This window comes from Pleurodeles waltl, chromosome 2_1, assembly GCF_031143425.1.
Source record: "Pleurodeles waltl isolate 20211129_DDA chromosome 2_1, aPleWal1.hap1.20221129, whole genome shotgun sequence".
In the NCBI taxonomy this organism is placed as follows: Eukaryota; Metazoa; Chordata; class Amphibia; order Caudata; family Salamandridae; genus Pleurodeles; species Pleurodeles waltl.
The window spans coordinates 224,539,699-224,563,113 of record NC_090438.1 but is presented as its reverse complement, the minus strand read 5'-3'; positions in this window follow the sequence as shown (position 1 = coordinate 224,563,113).

Here is a 23,415-nt window from a genome sequence, read left to right as displayed (position 1 = left end):
TGGGGCCTATATTTACCCAACAGTGGCAACCTGCAGGGTCCAGGTAGGATCCAGTTAAAGTTGGTCAGCATAGACACTGCATAAAAAAGATTTCACATAGTTTTTCGCTATGGGTGTGTTAAATGTGTGTAATTTGCTTTCAGTATAACACACTACATTTTGGCAAAGTTATGTGATATTACATGTAATTATGCAAAATGCAAGTCCATCATTATGTGCCATATTTTATGACAAAGTTTACCCATCTGCCAATTTTTGAGGCAAGGTTACATTTTAGGCTAAATAAAATCATCTAAAGAAAAAAACACAGCAATAAATAACATGGTGTTTTGTTTTCTTCTTGTTCATGGTACCTTTTTAACCACAAATGAGTGATGTAATGGCATGATTTTTTAAATTTCATGTAACAAGCATATTTAAAACTTGAACAATAAAAAGCATGGTTTAAACTCCTTCCAGGCCTTTGATTGATGTCTCTGCAGCCACACAAGAGGTCAAACAACTGACCCTTGATGTCCACTTAGTCCTGGGTACATGTGGGAACAGGTCCAGCCATTCAGTTCTTCACACAGGTCACAAATTGAAGGTTTCTTGTTCTTCTGTTCATCCACTGATTCAAATATGCTCTGAGGAACTGAGGTTCAGTTGCTAATTTTGTACAATTCAAGCCAGTGTATGAAGGTGGTTCCTGGGTACTCCCTCTGTTGCAGGACATCCTGTTTGCTTTACTGAAAACCATTTCAGTGGCCCATAAAAAGCCTAATTTGAGTTATTAAATTATTATATTATAAAGTTTTAGGATATTTTCCCATGAATATTATAACAATTTATAAAAATTGTTCATTTGTAATAATAATTAAATGATTCACTTAAGATAGTGACATCCAATTTAAAAAAAAACACAAAAAAGATGAAATTATATATTGTTAAAATTAAAAGACCTAATGATATTTGAAATAACACAAAAAATAAAGAAGTACATTAATAAATACAACTAAAATAATATAATGTATATTATATTAGACTAACAACTTTTCACCCGATTAAAATAAAAAAATAATAATTGCTATGTCAAATATTTATTAAATGCAAAATACTTTAAGCGACATGATATAAGTGGTTGAAAGTGTGACGCATAACAATGGGGACACTAGGCAGCAATTACTTTAAAAGGATTGTTGCATAGTTATAATAGTAATCTACTTGCACTTCTCAGCCAATTTTCGAAATAGCAAATGCTACAAGATTCACTTCCAGTATTGGGGGGAGGCAAACATAGAGTGGCCTTTGACGTCCATAGTAGCTGTAAGCAGATCTGATCACCTTTAAAGGGTGGGAACCTGCGGCCACCTCACCGTGTGGGCCTCTGCTGCAGTCAACAATAAAATAAAACCTATATGGATTTTAAATAATAAAAGGTCATGCTATTAATTGTAAACATTAAAATATAATATTTTACCAAATTAATGTTTGTTTAATATAAATACATATTAACATATTTATAAAATTGAACAATCAAAATAACTAAACGTAAATAAAAAATCCTAATGCTTTAAATTAAAGATTGCCCATCGTATTTACTGCAGACTGAACAACCGATAAATACATAATGAAAACTATTAATCAAGTGAATCAAATGAGTAGATCCATTAGATAAATTGTTATTCGAAAAAATATTATCACTATTTATTATTATTAAAAAAACTCCCAACAAATGCAACTATCCATAGTCAATCAATCACCTTTCAAAACAAAAAAATAGCAACTACAAAAAAACTAAAAAAACTATTCAAATAGTACAAAAATATATCCAAATGTAATTCCAGTAAAATATAATAAGTCGTTTAAAAAAAGTTAACATTATTTCTGAATAACAAATTAAACATTTTCATTTAGAAAAAATAGTAACTATAACTATAAGCCAATACAAATAAAGACAGAAAATCCAATGATGTAGATTAAAACAATAATAATAACATTATTTTATATTTATAACATGAACAATACATATATTCTTACATTCGATATTATTGACCATAATGATCTACAGACCACAATACCCTAGCAACAGTATTATTTACTGAGAACATTATTGATAGAAGATAGAATACTTGTTGGAAACTGCCTTAAGAGAAAATGTGGCTTTCTGTTCGTTTTCCTGTTCCTGTAATTAAAGCATTTTTTATTTGAAACAGCCTGCCGTGAAAGTTGATTAAGGCATTTCGAACCAAATCCCCAAACATAAAGAAATTAAAGTTATGTCACATTCATGAATTCAAAATTTTGACTAGACATGGCTGATGCCTATAAAACCCTCCTTTCAAATATAGCCAGAGATTTTCACGAGCAGATAATCCTCAACAGTGACAGGTGGCTTGTATTTTGCAGATGTGCAAGCAATATTTACTAGTGAAATGTCAGTTGATCACGATTCTCTGAATTCATGATAGGGGCCAGGTACATGCAGGTTTCTTGAAGGTGTATGTTTTCATTACCAGCGTAAAAAAAACTAATGAATCTGGTCATGTTTTAGGATTTTAACACCTGCAAACAATAGACAAAGGTCCTAGTTATAATATAGAGGCTTCCTCCTGCTCCGAATTGTTTTTTTCAAAAATATAGTGGGTCAGATTTACAAAGAGAGCAGGACTGAGCCATAAGAACTACGAAGTGTAACAGTTCCTCTCTCTCCCTAAGCTGGCAGCCATGCTCCAATGCAGACACCCCAGGCGCACAATGCAAAGGTGGCTGCTTTGTGGGCAGCATAGGTTTGTGAAGGAAGGGGTCCTGACTGGACAAAAACTATGGGGCATATTTATGAAAAATGAAACACAACTGTACAAGCGCAATTGTGCTTCAACATTTTTAATGCCACATAACCACTTTCTGCCATGTGAGCACCATGTTTATCAAACAGAGCAGGATAGTGCTAAGAAAAGGCTACAATTAAAAAAATGTGACAGTTTGTAAAGAAAAATAATGTTAAAGCTGTAAAAGTGGCGCTAACATGATTTGTAGCACAGGTTTTGTTGCTAATCATGCTTGTGCTATTTTTGCATTTAAAGAGTAAAAAAAAGTCCGCGAAAATGCCAAACACAAGCCACGAGAACTCAAGATGGCGAATGCAGGTAAGGCAAGACCCCAGAGATACCCCAATGATCCCTCTACAAGCTAGGATAGACAGTCAGACTCACACGAGAATTGGAAAAAGAAAAAGTGTTGCTTCAGTGAGGAGGAGAATAACACCTTGGTCAGAGAGGTGACTGAGCACCAACACCAGCTCTTTGCCATGTTTAAATTGCCAGTATATAGGAAGGAGGCCATATGGCAGTCAATATTCAACAAAGCCAACAGTGCGGCAGAAATGAAGAGAACTGTGACCGATTGTAAGAAGTGCTGGCATGATTGCAACTGCAGAACTAAAGAGAAACTGGCCAGCAACAGAAAGGCAGCACAGGAGTCTGGCACCCCAGGAGCAGCTGGATGAGCTGGAGTATAGGAGGAGTTGGTCATCAGAGTCCCAGGACAGGACACTGTAGCATTTCAAGAGAACTACCACAAATGCAGGGTAAGTGGTATTGGGAGCAATCTGGTAACCAACAAATTTCCGAAAGGGGAGGCACATAGGAGCCACTCTATGCATACTAAAGGGTTGAATGGTGGAACAATAATGGTTAAACACATGTAATGGGCACTCACCTCCCCTCTATATGAACAGACCATTTCTCAACCCTCACATCACTCCCTCCACTGTGGCAACTGTTCCATCTGCTCATGTGTAACTCTCATTGGGCAACATGTACAAGGCCTGTTGCGCAGGGTGGGCCAGCAAGAACTTGGATATGCCTCACATCACCATTGGGAATGCCACAAATGTGATAATACACCATATATGGGGCATGTCTGTGATCATCATCGGATCTGCTGTACAAATAGATGCCATGACACCATGCTGCAATGGTGCTTGTGTGGTGGGGATGGTTGGTGTTGTACACTAAGGGACACCTTCATTCATAACAGCAGCTACAAGTGGTCTTACTGTGTGACTAGGGGGCATATCTATAAGGCCTTAGCACAACACCATCATCATTTAGATTGATACCAGTGTGGCCTTAAGGTGCCCAATTCCCGTTTTGTAATATGGACAAAGTTGCACAATGCAGAATAGCACCACTTTGTGAATCCTTGCACCACAAAATGCCTGTGCCAGATATGATGTATGCAAGAGGGACATTCCTCCACAGGGGCAGAAAAAATGGGGCAGTTGATTTCTAAATATTTCACTGTGCAAGTTTTTGAAGTGAATTGTAAGACCTGTCAAAGGCAGACGTTCTAGTGACACACTCTGTGATTTGCGCACTAGTGCCATAATGTATGAGTCTAATGCAGTAAAGCACCACAATAGTACCATAATTCATGAGGCTACTGTGGAAATGTCCGCCTTGGTACACGATATTGTGAATATGGCGCTATCATGGTGTCGTTAGGTGGGGCAAGGAGGGTAAAAGGAAAATGTTGCATCAGTATTGATGCACCATTGTCATGTACATTGAACACGCTGCGTGATGCACAATGCAGCACACCTTGAACAACTAAATTCACAGGACATACAAAAATCTCCCTCTTGTCACTCCTACTTGAGTTGTTGGACAAAACTGAAGCAACCCCATATATGACAAATTTGGAAGGCATCAGAAGCTGGGTGGGTAGACATATTTTGCATGGGGATACCCCCAGCAATACACATGGAATGCCAACTACATGCAGTGTCAGGAGTGTGAGGGGCATATAATTACCAGGCCATCAGAAGGCATGCAAGGTGGGTATAAGTCTGTGAATTGTGGACTGGAAGATTGTGCCAATGGAACGTAACTAAAAATGATGGTCTGGTGGCACTGTGTGCCATTAGGGGCCCATAAAGGAGGCTTTGATGTGTGGCTCTGCACAATGTCACTAAGGCACCAGTATCTAATACCTGATGACTTATGTCAACAGCTACTACAGTCCAAGATTGACATGTCACTATCTCATTGCAGAGGATGATGTCTTACCTCCTGCCGAGCTGCCTGTCCTGGATTTCTATGATGAATTGGTTGCCCAGGTGCCGACTATCGATGTCAACACTCTCCAGAATGTCCTGGGCACCATCCGGACACTATCTCCTGTCACAGAGAGGGCACGCAGTATTGCAAGGTCTCCACATGACCCATCAAATGCACACCGCTCACCAACTCACCCACAGCCCTGGACTCCCAGGACCCAGACATTAGCTTCCAAAAAACAGTGGTAGGAGTGTAGCAAGAGGTGACACAGCAGGTATGTGGGTGGGGATGGAGACCATGGTGGGCAGCCTAGAGGAAGTCCATAGGTGTCTCAGTCCAAAAAAGGACAATTCTACTGCCATCAGAGGTCCCCACTCTCCGCTACGTAGACTCCAGCAGTCCCTAGCCAACATAGCTAGTGTCCTGAAGCAGAGGTTTGAACAAAGCCCCCCTCCACAGTTGCATCAGTGTGATTTACAACAGTCTGGGGTCTATCCAAACTGTCTTGGAGTTCATGCAGCAGATGCTCGGCTCCCTCGCAGACAACCTGGTTGCCTACTGCCATGATGTTGCTGCTGTGTTTTGAAATCAGCAGTTCCTCTTTGCTGCAGTGATGCCTTTCATCGTTCTGCACACGGCACTGCCGGGACCTTTAAAATCACATAGCCAGCCCCTGATGTGTGTCTCCTCCCTGAATTTCAACAACTGCTCCACCTATGGCAAAGGAGGCACTGCACACATCAGAGGATGAAGATGTGGAAGGAACATCATTCAGCCGAAAAAACATCCGATAGCTACAGTATGTGGCACAAGCATAGTTTCTCCTTAGATCTGTACTTAAGATCAGGCCAGTGTTGTAACAACTGTCAACGTCCCCTCTCTACTCTCCCATTGTTGATTTACCATGCATGGACTGTCATTGTGGCAAATCCCACCTAATGGCAACTTGAACACTTCCTCACTGATGCACTCCTCTCCTACACATGTCTCATGACATACTCCCCCAGGCTCTAACTGCATCATCTGATGGCTTGGGATATCTCTTGGGGGCAATCTTCTGCAAATGTACATCATCAGAAACAAAACGTGCACATGTAAATACAGTTACTAAAGTAACATTTGTGTTGATTTTGTGTCTGTTTGAACTGTATGCAATGTGTGAAGCCAAAACACTGAGGGCCAGATGTAGCAAAATTTTGCGAGTCGAGAATGGCTCGAATCCCAATTTGCGACCCCACAAAATCGGAAACGGGATGCAAAAATACAATTTTCGTAGTGCAAATTGCGATGCGAGCCATTACCGACTCGCAAAATTTGCGACCTGATTTTGCGACCCGCAAATAGGAAGTCGCAATTTGCGAGTCGCAAACCATATGAAAAAGCCACTCGCAAATTGCGACTAGTCGCAAAAAGCCCATTTTGCACACCCAAATTACCACTAAGTCAGAGCAGGTGGTAACCAGAACCAAAGTATGAAAGGAGACCCAGAAGGCATGTGGGTTACTCAAAATGGCTGAAATATATGTGATAGCAAGGAGGAGGAGAGTCCATGCCGCCCAGCAGAGGAGGAGGAGGAGCCAGAGACAGGAGAGGATATACAGAACCAGGCAGACACTTTTCCAACAAACTGAGGAGCATATATATGACAAATACAGACTCAGCAGTGAAGCAATATTAGAATTAATTGATCTACTCAATCTGCAGCTTCAACGCCAGACTGTGCGCGGCAGCGCCATCCCCACACATGTACAAGTGCTATGCTCACTGCACCTCTTGGCCTCGGGTAGCTATCAGGGGGTGATTGCAGTGGCAGGTGGGGTATCCCAAAGTGCACTCTCACGGTTCTTCAGATGTTTCCTAGATGCCATACTCACACACATGTCCAGATACATATACCTACCCAGGAATGAGGTAGAAATTAACAGCACCAAGTTGGAATTCTACAGAAGTGCCAACTTCCCTCATGTAATAGGGTGTGTGGACGGGACACATATACAAATTTGCCCTCCTGCAAATCTGGAATATCTGTTCCGCAATAGGATATGTACCCACTCACTGAACATCCAGGTGGTATGTGACGCCCATAATGTCATCACTGACATTGTTGCCAAATTTCCAGGGAGTACACATGAATCTTACATTTTCAGGCACAGTGGGATACACCAACGCCTAGAACGTGGGAAGTTTGGAGACGGATATCTATTAGGTATTGCTGAATACACCCTGAAGCCATACACACAGGTCACTGTAGAAACCATCCATGCTGTGCTAACATTGCTTATTTTTGTCAAACAGGTGACAGTGCATATGCACTACGACCATGGATACTAACCCCGTACCTAACACCTAGCAATGAGAATGAGAGGCAATATAACAGTGCACATCGGCGGACCAGAAATGTCATAGAGAGGACCTTTGGACTGTTAAAGGCAAGATTCAGATGCCTCCACAGAAGTGGAGGTGCGTTCCAGTATGCCCCAATAACAGCATTCAAGATGGTTGGCGCATGCGCAATACTACACATCGCCACCAGACGTGGGCTACATCTCACCCCTGCAGACGCAGATTTGGAGGATGAGGAGCAAGAGCTACCACATCGGCAGCCTGGAGATAGAAGCATTGGAAATCAAGGCAGACAGAGACGGGACCACATTGCAACCCAATACTTTGGAAGGTACGTGGCAACTGACACCACACTCACTAATGTCACACACAAAGAGCCGAGTTGTGTATTGGAACAAACAAAACTTTTTAATTAGTGAACCAAATGTTGAAAGAACATAACTGTCCGTAAGGGGCTGCACATGTCCACCCTTTATGAGGACACATTAACTGCATGTGCATCACGAGTCCTGCTGTGTTCTTGCCTACATCCTCCTCCTGGTTCGCCCAGCATGGCTCGTCCCAACGTGGGTCAGCTGACCCCTGACGTGCACTTCCACTCCTCAGTACACGTGTGTCAGTGGCAGATACACTGCTGATAGTGGACCCCTCCTCACTGTCCTGAGGGGTCTCACCAGTGCCCCCTGCCACCTGCCTGGCCTCCAACATGTCCACTCCATGGCTAATGCGTCCCAGTCCCCATGCCACATCCCCTACAAAGTGGCCAAGTTCCACCTGCAGACTCACGGTCCGTCTTGACAGGCCTGTAGTGTTCATGGTAAGACGGCAAATGGACGCTGCCATGCGGTCAAATCTAGTAACTAGGTGGCGTTCCCAGCACCTTGCGCTGTGTCTCTCAGCCACCAGTTCCGTCAACAGTTGGCAAATTGACTGTGTACGTTCACTAACATTGTCATTTAGTCTTGTGAACTGTGTGGTCACATCAGCCAGGCCATGTGTCATATTATTTTCCGGTCTCTGCAATGCACCTGATATTATCCGTAATTGCCTTGTTTGCAGGCGCTGACCGGAAAAGAGGGATGTCTTGACTGCAGACATTGATGCCTCCCCTATATCCTCCTGGGGCACCGCCTGGACTTGGCCTCTGCGTCTGCGACCCGGTTGTGCTGCTGGCTCTGGATGTCTCACTGTGTGGCTGGGGCCAGGTGTTGTGTTTTCTTCCTCCATGTCCTGTACTTCTTCTGGAGTGGACTGTGGTGGTGTCGTGCTGGGTCCTGGAATGGCTGCTGCAGCCTCCTGCACTGCCTGTGGCCTGCTGTCTTCTCCCTGGATGGTGTGGCTGGTGGGGATGTCATGTGGGAGACCTGTGGGACATAGGGAACACACTGTCAGTCTCTAACATCTGTTGTATGCCTCATAATAAACATTTGCCTATATGCTGATTACTGTACTACATTGCCCATAATGCACCATTCTGGCGGTTGCTAGTCTGGAATGGAGCTTGTCTGGTTGTTCCTGCTGCTGTGTACTGGGAGAGTGTGGATATAGCATTTGTAGGTGTACATGCATATTTCATGATACTCACTTTTGGATGTCCCTTGCGCTCAAGTGTCCAATGATCCCATTCCTGACACAGCCTCAGGCTCCAGTGTCTGCACCACCAATTCCTCCATGGCTGTGGGTGGTGGGATGGTGGATGGGCCTCCTCCTGTGCCCCTCATTTCCCTGAGGCGCTCTGCCACCTTCTCCTTTGTTCTGGAGCGCAGGTCGTACCACCTTTTTTGATTTCATCAAGGGTTCGGTGGCTCACCCCAATGGCATTGATCCTCTCATGGATTTGCAGCCAGATGTTCCTCTTCTCAGTGTCTGGGACACTCAGGGCTGCCTTGCAAAAATGATGGTCATGGTGCTGGCAGCATTCTTCTGTTAGCACCTCAAGTTCTTTTTCTGAGAACTTGAGTTTCATTTTCCTTCCTGCACTGGCTGTGTCTTCCATGGTAGCAGCAGCTCCTCTCTCCAGGTAGTTGCACAGCAGTTTGAAAAGGGTGTGGTTCTCCCTCCTCCCAGGTGTATTTGATGACTTCCTGGTTCTGATGTCATCAGCAAGAGCCAAGAAGTGTTTTTCCAACTGTTTTGCTGCACCTGCATGCAATTTGCGGGCCAGTCGGAATTTGCGACACCCGACTCGCAAATTGCCAGTTCGCTGTTAGGGAGGTCGCAAAAAGCGAACTCGCCAACAGCGGACTCGCAATCTGCGGTGCGACATCATTTGCAAGACGCAAATTGATGTCGTTTTTTTTTCTTGGATCCCATTTTGCGAGTCGGAAATTGCGATTCGCATTGACTCGCAATTTCCGACTCGCAAAATATTTCCTACCTACATCTGGCCCTGAGTACCAAACAAAAGTAAATGTGTGGCTTAGTGTCAGGCACCAAGCCACACACAATGGCTGAAACATGATTAAGGTGACTAACAGCAATATAGTCTGGCAAGTAATTTTTGAGTCTCCCAAGCATGTCATGCAACAGGTAGCATGCACCTTTTGCGATGGCTTGTATGATATACTACACATATGTCTGGGAAAAGCTAGGATGTTAGCAACAATATAACACTGATGTGGCAACAAAATTAGACATGTATAAGACTGTAGGGGAAAGCCACGAGTGTACCAGTATCAATTTCCCAGTTTAGGGGGACTGCAATGACTACAACTTCTAAACAATGAAAGTCTCATTACTTGCCAACACAAATGAGTTGTGTAAGATAACCTGTTTTGGGATGTGTATCAATACACAAGCACAGTGTCATGAACAATGTTCAAGAGTGTCTTGAGTGTCTGATGTAATGCAGTTGCCATCATTACAGGTACTTGGCCATGTGAGATACACAAAAGCCCTCATTACAACCTTGCGGTAAATGCCGCTTACCGCCGTGCTGATGGCCGCCAACATACCGTGACTGCAGCGGTATACCGCTACGGGTATTATGACCCACACAGAGAAATACGCCACTATACAGACACCCACACAAGTCTGCCAGACCAAAGGTCGGTGATCAACTGGCGGTACCAAAACCTGCACCGTTACGCCAGCAGGAATATGCCCAGAGTATCAAGACCCACGAATCACTGTGGTGGTATTTCAACTGCGGTAAACCATTGGTGGTACACACTGCTGCGCTCAAAATACACACACACCTACACAACTACACCACATTGGAAAATTCTAACTACACACACCGGACACACATACACCCACCTCACCCACACACTCAGACCACTATAAAACACACACCCACATTACCCACAAACCTTTCAACAAAATAAAAGATTGCGACCGGAGAGAGAGACAAACCAGGAGCATCCACTCAATCTGAGCCACAGAACACCATCACCCATACACCATCCACGCACCTCACAGCACACACCACAACGTATCACCCCACACATCCTCATACATTCCACTCACACCACATCCATAGTACCCCAAAGACACACCAGGATTTCAGAGGAGGAGCTAAGGGTCATGGTGGAGGAAATCATCTGGGTAGAGCCACAGCTATTCGGATCACAGGTGCAGCAGACTTCCATTGCAAGGAAGATGGAGCTATGGTGGAGAGTCGTGGACAGGGTCAATGCTGTGGGACAGCACTCAAGAACAAGGAATGACATCAGGAAGAGGTTGAACGACCTATGGGGGAAGGTGCGCTCTGTGGTTGCAAGACACCAGATAGCTGTTCAGGAGACTGGCTGTGGACCCCCACCTCCTCCCCCACAACTAACTACATGGGAGGAGCAAGTCTTGGCGATCATGCATCCTGAGGGCCTCGCAGGAGTAGCAGGAGGACTGGACTCTGATAAGTCAAATCTTTATTACTATATCCCCCACCCTACCTGCATTACATCACAAACTCCTACCCCTACCCTCACCTCAATCACTCCACCACCTCACATATACCCCACTATCACAACCCACCCATCCCAATACCAAGCCCTGGATGCAACACCTATGCATGGACATCCGTCACAGACCTGCATGGACACCCATCACCACAGCATGCCCATTAGAGGGAATCACCTAGCCCACAAACTCACTGCGCACACAAGGCAAAGCTGACAGGGCAATCACAACCATACAGGGAAACACACCCATGCACAAGATGGCATACACAGATACATTAACACTGCATTTTCATCCCCACAGGACCCCCACTCAACGTCACCGGAGAGGAGGTTCCAACCACATCCAGTCCCCCCATAGAAGAGGCCCACAGTGATAACAGCAGCTCTGCACGCCTGGATCACGATGATCAATCTGACCCATCAGGGACCTCTGAATAGTCGGTTACCCTACTACAGTCCCTTACCACAACAGACCTTCCCCCCTCAGGAAACACCAGCACACCACCCACCCAGTGGGCCCATACCACTGTCCCCAGGACACATCAATCAGCAGTGTGTCCACCACTACAGGGTCCCGAGGCAACCCTACAAACCCAAGAATATCAGGGACCTGGGGTCAGTGGCAGTGGGCACACGGTTCAGGGGACAGAGACACAGGACAACAGGGAAGCTGGGAGGACTGCTGTGCGACAGGGGGAGGACAGGCCCAGGGAATCCACTCTCCAGGAGGCACTTGCAGGGATCCTGGGAGCATACCAACATTCCCAGGAGACCTTGGGCCAGATACTGGCCAAGTTGCAGGAAACCCAGCAGCTGCAGGAGGGACAGTACCTGGGGTTCAGGGAGGACCTGAAACACTTCCACACCATCCTGGTCACCATTGCAGGGGTGTGGCTGACATGGCCATCACCATGAGGGAGGCAGTGGCACACCAAAGGGCCCCTGACACTAGCCACATCAATGAACAGCCCTCCTCCTCCGCCGGTGCTAGTGGTCAGGAGGCCCGCCACTGGAACAGGCCACCAGCACCCCACCACCTGCAGAAGGAGAACCACCCTACAAACGGTCCTTGTGATCCAGGCAGAAGCCAGAGAACATTGCCAAGACCCTGCCAGGAAAAAAGACTCTCCTGATTGACACCCTTCTGTCCCATTCTTTCACCCTGTCCACCTTGAACTGCCATTGCTCCACTTACTATGCCCTATTGGACAATGCACCTGTGACACCAAGAGACTGGACTCTAACTGGATATTCCTACACAATCACCCCAGCCCATTGCACATACCCCTCTACTTATTAGCACTTAAATAAACACCCTTTGAACAAATACAATTCTGGAGTATGTCAATTGATTGAAATATGTATTAGTACAACATTCTGAAAACATTGCAAATCATATGTACAGCAATTTATACATTGGTATTACTTGTAGTGGGCAGCAGTAAACACACCAGGACCCAGAGTGGAGCACAGAGATCTGAAAATAGAGATGCCAAAGGGTACAGTAAATGGCCATAGACATAGGGAAATCATGCTGCCATGTACAATGTCCAACAGAAAACTGAAAAGTAAAGTGAAGTTACAATGTCTTACCTGTGTGTCACTGTAAGTACTGCTGTATGATCTTACTTCTGTTGTCCACATCTTCATCCTCTGCCTCCTCTTCCTTACTGTCCACAGGCTCCACAGCTGCCACAAGACCATCTCCAGGCTCATCCTCCTGCAGAAAAGGCACCTGGTGTCTCAAGGCCAGGTTGTGCAACATGCAACATGCAGCGATGATCTGGCACACCTTCTTGGGTGAGTAGTACAGGGATCCACCAGTCAGATGGAGACACCTGAACCTGGCCTTCAGGAGGCCAAAGGTTCTCTCAATAATCCTCCTTGTTCGCCCATATGCCTCACTGTAACGTTCCTCTGCCCTTGAACTGACATTCCTCACTGGGGTCAGTTGCCATGAGAGGTTGGGGTAACCAGAGTCACCTGCAAATATCGAGGGACAATTGTTAGACACACACTAACCCTTAGGGACAACCCCATACTGAGACACCAACATATACTGCGTGGGTACCTCGGGCTTACCTATTAGACACATATGGGATGCTGCTATTCCTCAAGATAAAGGCATCATTCACAGAACCAGGATACTTGGCATTCTCATGGGAGATGTACTGATCAGCCAAACACACCATCTGCACATTCATAGAGTGATAGCTTTTTCTATTCCTGAACACCTGTTCATTTCTCGGGGGGGGCAAATGCTACATGTGTACCATCAATGGCACCAATGATGTTGGGGATATGTCCCAGGACATAAAAGTCAGCTTTCACTGTGGCCAAATCATCCACCTGGGGGAATACGATATAGCTGTGCATGTGTTTCAGCAGAGCAGACAACACTCTGGTCAACGCGTTTGAGAACATTGGCTGAGACATCCCTGATGCCATGGCCACTATTGTTTGGAAGGAACCACTTGCCAGGAAATGGAGCACTGTCAAGACCTGCACTAGAGGTGGGATACCTGTGGGCTGGCGGATAGCTGATATCAGGTCTGTCTCCAATTGGGCACGCAGTTCTTGGATTGTGGCCCCATCAAGTCTGTATGTTAGGATAATGTGTCTGTCCTCCATTGTCGCAAGGTCCACCAGGGGTCTGTACACTGGAGGATGTCTCCATCTCATATTCATGCTCAGCGGTTGAAGCCTAGGGAGGAAAACGTTGAGCAGAGGGTCACATTCACACATCTATTGTAACAATGATGCAGCTCTTCATTTACAGAACCAGTATGTGAATCTGAGAGTCAGTGATGGTAGCCATTGCCCCTGTCTCTAGCATCCCCCCTCCAACTTCCTCTACCCAGTCCCAATCCCCTCAACCACCATCTACTCCTGCGAGGCCCTCAGGATGCAGAATCGCCAAGACCTGCTCCTCCCATGTTGTTAGTTGTGGGGGAGGAGATGGGGGTCCGCCGCCAGTCCGCTGAACCGCAAGGTGGTGTCTTGAGACCACGGAACGCACCTTCCCCCGTAGGTCGTTCCACCTCTTCCTGATGTCATCCCGATTTCTTGGGTGCTGTCCCACTGCATTGACCCTGTCCACGATTCTGCACCATAGCTCCATCTTCCTAGCTATGGAGTTGTGCTGCACCTGTGATCCGAATAGCTGTGTCTCTACCCGGACGATTTCCTCCACCATGACCCTGAGCTCCTCCTCAGAGAACCTGAGGTGTCTTTGCCGTGCCATGGGGTGGTGTGGGTGATGTGAGGGGTGGTGTGTGTGGTGATAAGTGTGCTGATATGTAGTGGTGTGTTGTGTGAGGTGCATGGAAGTTATGTGGGTGATGGTATTGTGTGCCTGTGGATGCTTGGTAGTAGTTTGTAGTGTCTCTCTCTGGCCTTCTCTCGGTAATTGTGGTCATAGGGGTTTGTGGGTGATGTGGGTGTGTGTTTTATATTGTATTGCATGTGTGGGAGTGATGTGTGAATGTGTATCAGGTGAGTGTATTTCGAATTGTCCAATGTGGCTGTGTTTTGTAAGAGTGTGTGTATTTTGAGTGCAGCGGTGTGTACCGCCAATGGAATACCGCGGTTGAAAGACCGCTGCGTGGATTTGTGTGTCGTGATAGTGTGGGCGTATTTCTGTTGCTGTGACGGTTGAGGATTTGTTATCGCCAGTTTATCACTGACCTTTGGTGTGGCTGACTTGTGTGGGTGTCTGAAAGTCCGTGCTGTGTCTCATAATAGCTGTGGCGGATTTCTACGACCGCGGCGTTGTGTTGGCGGTCTTCTGCATGGCGGCAAGCGGCTTTTACCGCCAATGATGTAATGACCAACATAGTCTCAACATAAAACCTGCAGAGCCGCCCTTGTCCTTTTGTGTTAACTTTCCAGGTGTGTGGCTGCTAGTTGCTGGCTGTTTGAGAGGTTCTCCATTGTGAAATGCCAGCCAGGACCCCGATGCATTCTCACTGTTGTAAAGCCGGTCTATCTTTCGGTATCTTTTTACAACCGCACAGATTTGCTGATACCTTTCAGCACACTTCTTGAAAGCACACGTCTGTGCTGAATTCATGGTGGCTGATGAAACATGAAGGAAACATGTTATCAAATTGTGCTTTGGGCAGAGGAAGAGCAAGCATGCAATAGAAACAGCATCTTCAGATCACATACGTTGGGCCAAAACAAACTCACAATACCATCATCAATGCCAAGGTGAAAACACAACTTCATCACAACCATCATCTTCATATTGTTCATGGCCAAGGTGTCCAATGTTGCACACTACCAGTGCACAAGCTTGTAACATCTCCTAGTTACCAGGTAAACATTCACCATACTCATCCTATACAGCAGTTGTGTAACCTTGGTTGGTCTCACTCATCATGCTGGATAGCTCATGAATGTCCCTGTGTATACATCATTTACCAGAGATCCGTTCCCATGTACCACACTCATCTGTACAAAGTCTGCCACTCAAATGTGGACTCAACAAGCTATGGGGCTTCTCAACAAACCCTTTGCACCACCGAAGCATCACTTTTTTACATATAAAAAGTGACGCACTGGCTGTGTAAGGGGCTTGTAAAGAAGCCCCTATGTGACCGATATGACAAAGTCATTTATCTGGACACACTCCTATATTGAATCTACATGTGACATGTATTGTATGTGGATTACTCACTGATATGATACAGAGATGTGGTAATCCACTCTAATATCCACTCAGCTCACTACATGATGGTATGTGCCATGACAACATGCATAGTCCTAATGCACCTCAATGTGTCACACTATGCTGCCCAATGCCTGTATATGTGTCAATAAGTTCAGGTCAGTATGTTGCACAACAACACTCAGCACCACCATCTGATAAGTGGGTGCATGCATGCCCCACATCTTACTGCACAGTGATCTAGTAACAGCACTGGCTGATACTGTACCTTATGTGAAGCTGTTAGCATAACATTACTGGACATTCTCAAGACCTGAACTTCCTGTACTGAGTAATGTCATGTTATATGACAATGTTGTATGGATATCCCTCATGTCATACACACATGTCAAGATCCATGAGGATGACATGTTGCCAAATCCAACACATAGGCCCTTATTATGGCATTGGTGAAGACCACCAAGTTATGACCATGGTGGTGATCCCTCCCATAGACAGCCAAAGTACCACTTGAAACGCCAGTGCAGTCCGGCCACGGACCACGACGGGTGCCATCTACAGGCTGGTGGAACACCATTCCCCGCCCACCATATTATGACATGCCAGACTGCCAGGATTTCAGAGGCGGGACCACCACCACAAAAAGCCTGATGGAAACAATTCATATATAGGAGACACTCATCTCCAGGGACACAGTGGAGTCTGCAGCTGCCATGGAACCTGAACTTGAAACCTTGGCGATGCTGTACCACGTGATGGCAACCCATGAGCAGCAACGGCACTGATGACGGTGAGTATAGGCGCCTAGCACACAAGGGAGGGAGGGGAGAGTGACACACCCACAGGCACAACACACATCATACACACATACCACACACTGAGAACAATCTGCTGAGAATTCAACAACAACATAAGCCAGAAGTAAAGAAAGCCAGGACACATACATTTGGTCCAATCACTGTATTTCGGTGGGAATAGCGATTACATTAAAATAACTATACATACAAAGGGCCATTGGCCAGTCCAATGTTCTGTTCAACCCACATGGCAACGTATAAGGCCCAACTTGACTCCTGACAGCGTAAGTCACTCCACTGGACAGGGACATCATGATGGAAGGCAGGTTCATCAGGAGGCAGGGGAGGGCGAAGGTGGGGAGGTTTTCTTGGGAGGGGGTCCTTGGACTTGCGTTTGGAAAGCGGTGGGTCCTTTCTCTTTTGTTTAGGGGCGGAGGAGTGGGTTTGGAGCTGGGGCTCAGAGTGGCAGTCTTGTGCCCCTTAATGGTAGGTTTTGCTGCAGGGGGACGGAAATGAGAGGACTGTGAGGTAGAGGTACTGTGCTGGGGAGAGGCTCCTTCCTTTCCCATGCAGGACAGAGGGGATGAGGAGGGAAGAGGTCAAGGCGGGCAAGGAAAAGTTTCTTTGGTCCAATAGGGTGGGTTGTCAGAGCAGGTTTGGGAGTGGAGGTAGAGGGAGTGGTTGTAGGAGGAGTAGGTCTGTTGGACTGGGTTGCAAGTGCATGTACAGTATGCATGCTGTTGAGTGTCTGAGTGGGAGCCTTTATGTGTTTTTGGAGAGGGTGGGCAGACAGGGAGGAAGATGATTAACAGGTTGTGTGCATGTATGTTGTGGTGGTGTCTGCAAGTGAGGTGGGTGTGCTGCATGTGGTTGTGATGGTGGTGGTAGTGACTGCACATGTGGTAAAAGGGGTGCTAGTCTGTGTGTCTGCTGTTGTATTGCCTGTAGGCAAGGCTGTACAGGTGGCAGGATCTGGGACTGAAGATGCAGGGTTTGCAGGTGTGAGTGCTGATGTGACTGTGAGGGAGGAAGAGTAGAGGAGTGGGAGACAGTGGAGGCAGTGGCTGTTGTTGTGTGTGCTTCTGTGTGTTGGTTGTGTGTATGCTTGTGGTGTGATCTGTGGTGCCTGTGCTTGTCTGTCTGAGTCCTGTTTGTTGTTTTGGGTACATGCTGGTCTGATTGTGTGCTTGGGATGGGTGCAGAGAGAGGGCTTTGGGACTGGGAACAGGTAGTTGGAGGGGAGGCAGAAGAACCAGAGACACTGGCTGCCATCAAAGAGGAGTCCAGAGTCTTAAATGATCTCTGTAGGGGAGTCAAGTCACGTGAATGCCATCCAGGTAGGCATTGCTACATCTAGGATGCCAGCCCCTGGATGGCATTCCCTATGATTGACTGCCCTACAGAGATGGATCTCAGGAGGTCAATAGCCTCCTCAGTGTGGGCAGCAGGGCTGACTGGGGCAGGGCCTGAGGTGCCTGGGGCGAAGGAGACACCCACACTCCTGGGTGAGTGGGTACGGGCAACTGGGTGGGGGGCTACTGGGAGGGCAGTGATAATACGGGGTGGCAGAAAATGATGTAGCTGGGGTAGTCCCAGAGGGTTCTGCCACCACCAGGGAGCTTTCATTGGAGGAGGAATCACGGTCTGCTGTCATTGCTCCTGTCTCTCTTGTGGTGCTCTCCTCACCCTTAAACCCACTGGTCCTCCGGCAGTGGTGGGCTCTACCTCCTGGGTCCCGTGGGCTGTAACTCCCCCACTCGCTGTTGCCCCTGCTCCTTCACCAGATGATGCTGATGCATAAGGACAGAATGAGAAAAGGAGAGAGGGTGGAGGAGAAAGAAAGGTAGCACTGGGTCAATTACAAAAACAACAGCACATATGGCATACACATCACAATGACTCACTGGAACAAACACAGTGCAGTAACAACCACAAAACCAAACCCTTGACTGGGAACAACAGCCAAAATGAACTGAAACACTACCATCTGCACTCCAACTGGGACTCACTAAGCCATGTCTACCATGGTATGCCAACTACTTGTCAATACCAAATGTACATTCTGCTCTTTATTGCTAAGTAGGACTCTACAAGATTAGCTAAATGGGCATATTGGGACTTCCACTGATTAGAACCTTGCATCCATACACCATAGCAGGCATCCAGAAAGAATTCCACACAATGTGTACTCACCCCCTTGTGGCTGCTGTGCTGCCCTCAAGCACCCATCCAACTCCGGATTGGGCACCACCAGGATACGGGCCATTAGTGGGGTCATGGTCTGAATGGCACCCCTCCCTCATTGGGAGGACATCCCCAGCTGGGCCTCCAAGGTCTTCCGGGCCCAGCATCGCAGATCCTACCATCTCTTTGTGTAGTGGGTGCTCCACCAGTTAAGTGCCCTCGGAGGGTCTGCATGGCCTTGGTGGTGGCATGCCACAACCCTTTCTTCTGATGGCCGCTGACCTGCATAGGGAACACAGACGAAAGGACACCGTGAACTCCACACTACATTCTGTTACAGTAGACTACATGCTGCATTGATCCCACATTCATCCAACACATAACTAATACCTCAGCGTACACATTGTATGTAGGAAAAGAAGCATTCCAAAGAGGACACACTACCTGCACTCACACACACATCTACATACAGCCATGTTGCATCAAACATACTCAAAAGGTACTTAGTCGTTGTTCTGGAAGCTCATTCAACTGTCCATACAAGGGGAGGACTCCATCTACAAGCTTCTCCATTTCTTCAGATATGAAGGCTGAAGAGCCGGTCATTGTGGGTTCCAGACACAGGACATAGCAGCACACACAGTGGAGGGGTTGATAGGGTGATGAGTCAAGTAAAATGGGCTCCTGAAAATGGTGATTGCATCCGCGCTGTTGAACACCGTCACTGCTGGTGGTGATCATCATTGTCCCCTGTACTTCAAAGACTTCTATGTTAACCAATAAAGAGTTGCACAGCAGTTAAGAGCGCCCTCTGCCATGACACCAAACGCCGGCGGAGTGAGGTCACTTCCACCTGTCCCTGCATGCTGGGCAGGCGGGTGCCATTTCCTGATGATGGTATTCATGGCATTCAATTTAATGTGCGTCATAGGTACGGATGGAACATATCAAGAGAATTCCAAGCCATCTATATTTTAGTTTGGTTGTAGACTCTTGCTCTTATATTAGATCTCATACCAGTGCACTGATTGCAGCTGAGTAGTTGACAGAACATGTACAATGTGATGCTACAAATCCCATCACACGACTCTGACTACATCTTTCAGAAGTCCTTTGCATGTAGAGTACACCAGTACAGATTAAAATAATTGGTTACGTGCATTGTATGAGACAGCTCTGTATACTTTGATGCAGTGTGTCCATCCTTCCTGCTGTCACACACTTTTGATGTTTGGTTTGATTAGATATCATCCACTGCGGATGGTAGGAGGAGGAGGAGGCATGCAACCGCGTGCAGAACCCTAGTCGACTTGGCTACACTGGAGGAACGCCATATTCTACTCGCCTATCATCTGGACAGGGCAACGACCACTGAACTATGTGCACAATTGGAGCCAGATCTCATTCCTGCTATTCATAGTTCTACAGCAATTACCCCCTACTGTACAGGTGCTGCCATTGCTCTACTTCCTGGCCAGTGGATCATTTCAGGTGTCTGTAGGCTTGGCTGCAGGTATGTCACAGCCAATGTTTTCTACTGTGCTCAGTAGAGTTTTGACTGCCTTGCTAAAACGTATGAGCAACTATATCTCATTCCTTCACAGTGATGATCTGCCCACTGTGAAGGCTGCTTTCTACACGATGGGACACATTCCACATGTGATTGGGGCTATTGACAGGACCCATATTCCTTTGGTCCCTCTCAGGACAAATGAGCAGATGTACAGAAATAGGAAGAATTACCATTCTATAAATGTGCAGATGGAGTTCCTTGCTGATCAGTATTTTTGCCATGTTTCGGGGATCTGTGCATGATGCCTCTCTACTGAGTAACAGCAGTGTGCCACAGATGAGGGAAAGTCTGGCTCATAGGTGAGTTTGATGTTTCACACAATGTATGTCACTGTATGCCACCTGGAATTGTCCTCTGTGCTATTGTACATAAGTAATGTGTGTCTCTCATTATTTCCAGGTGATTCTAGCTACCCAATCCTATCCTGGCTTTCAACACCAGTAAGAAATCTGAGGAAAAGGGCAGAGAATCATTATATTGAGGCACATGGACGGACCAGAAGAGTAATCAAAAGGACTGTTTGGCTACTAAAAGCCAGATTCAGGTACCTCTATATTTATGGTGGATCCCTACTCTACACTCCTGGAAAGGTCTGCCAGATAGTGGTGGACCGCTGCATGCTTCCCAATTTGGCCCTCAAATGGCATGTGCCATTCCTTCAGAGGGAGGGGGGATACAATGCACCTGTGTCAGCAGAGGGCACTGAAAACACTGATGAAGATGGGGAGGAGGAGGATGTAAACAGCATGACACATCTGACACGGCAGTACTTCCAATGACACTCAGGTAAGACTTTACTTCTGTTCACACCACCATTACAATAAAGAGCTGTGCGGCAGCTATGATGTACAAGCACAAATGTGTGCATTAGGTAACTTGACACTGTTCCAGCTGTGGTCAGTCATGCCAGTGTTATGATGATAGTGATAAAGATTATTCAGCCCATGCAATATATCAGCTGTTTTGCATTTACAAATACATGCCCACTTTAAACAGTGTCCTCATTCCATACAATACTTAGCATTTGTTGTTGGGAATGTTATGTGAGTTACAATGTGCTTACACAACTGCTCTCTGTCTTCAAATGTGCCTGACAGCATGGGCAAGACTAGGTGGTACAGAGGATATATTGACATACTGACAATCTGGCATAGCTAATACTGTGCTATCTTGTGTGAGGGACTGAAATGAGATGCTTCTCCTCACTGCTGCTGTGTGGAGTCAATAGCAGTGCAAATTTCTCAGTTGATGTGACCAGCTGAATGTAGGCTGTTGTGTTATATGAGCTAATGTTGCTCTACTTCATTGACTTCTCATATGAATGTTACTGATGGTTTCCCTTTTTACAGATGTTGGAGTAGTCACTACTATGTACTCATGCTATGCCTATAGACTGCTTGCACACAGTTTGGTGGATGGTGACTTGTGGCATGTTCTACCCCACACTGACTGTCCATTGAATGGATGCACACTTTATATTACATTTGTACTGGACAATAAAGATCAAAACATTGCATATTGTTGAAATTAAAGCACACATTCTTCAGTTGTGTTTAAGTGTGTTCACTTAATTGACAAAAAGGTAGGGATAGTGCAATGGAGTCGGGCGATGGTGGACAAAATCTTCAGTTCGTGGCCCAGATGGGTGTAGCACAGGTCCAGTATCCATAAGGCTGTAGGAAAAGGAGCAATGACAGTACAAAGTAAACAGTGTGCCTTAGTGGCACACAAGGAAGGCATGTTGGTGAGGCTCTCTTCCTGGCAGTGGTTTGGGTCTTGGCTACAGTCTCTGGTGGCTGTCTGGGTCGCAGGGAACGTTAGCGGGTGGTTTTTCTGTTGCAGAGGGAGGGGTGCTGGTGGTCTGTGAATCCTGTGGCAGGTCCTCCTGTCCATTAGCTGCAGCAGATGTGGAGGGCTGGTCAGTACACTGGCTAGAGAAAAGGGCCCGCTGATGTGTTGTGTACTCACGCATGATGGTAGCCATATTACTCAGCATCCCTGCAATGGAGACCATGCTAGCATTTAAAGCCTGCAACTGCTGCATGACCTCCTGGTGGTGTCCCCATTGCAGCCTCTGGTTCTCTGGCTAGATGATAAGTACCTGGCCCATCCTGTCCTAGGCTTTCTGGCATGCTCCCCGGATATGTGGCAGTGCCTCCTGGGCAACTGGTTCCCTGGGTTGACACACAGATATCCTCCCACTGGCCCTGGCCCACTGTGCCTGTGTCCCCTGAACTATGTGACCACTCACACTGACACCAGGACCTTCATTGTCTTGCCTGTGTGAGGTCGACTTGGGTCCCTGTACAGGTGGCAACACTGATGATTGACATGTCCTGGAGACAGACGTTTGGGGATGTTGGGTGGCTGCTGTGGTGGTGGTGTCCCATGTGGGCTGTTGAGGGGGGGCTGGGTATTGCATGTGATGTTCAACTGACCAATGGTACCAGATGGGCCAGGAGATTATCCAGATCCAGAGTTGCTGTCATCACTGGGGCCTTCTTCTGGTGGAAGACTGGGTTGATGTGGGACATGCTGCCAGCTGACATTGGCTGGGGTCCTGTGGACACCTTTGGCTTGTGTATGGTGATGCATTGTGGGATTGGTAGTGCTACATGCTGCCCATGCATTACTGATGTGTGTACATGCTGACCTTGGAGTGGTATGATTGTTGTGGGTAGGGCATGCAGGGGTAAATTGTTGTGGATGGTTAGTGGGGTGGTTCTCTGTTTGGGATGGAGTGGGGTCGAAATGAGTTGGAGTGATGGGGAGACATACTATGCAGATGAAGGTGGTGGTGGGGAAGTAATGGTGACTTAACAGTGTCCAGCCCTCCAGTGATTCCAGTGAGGCATTCTGGATGCAGGATAGCCAAGACTTTCTCCTCCCATATTGTCAAATC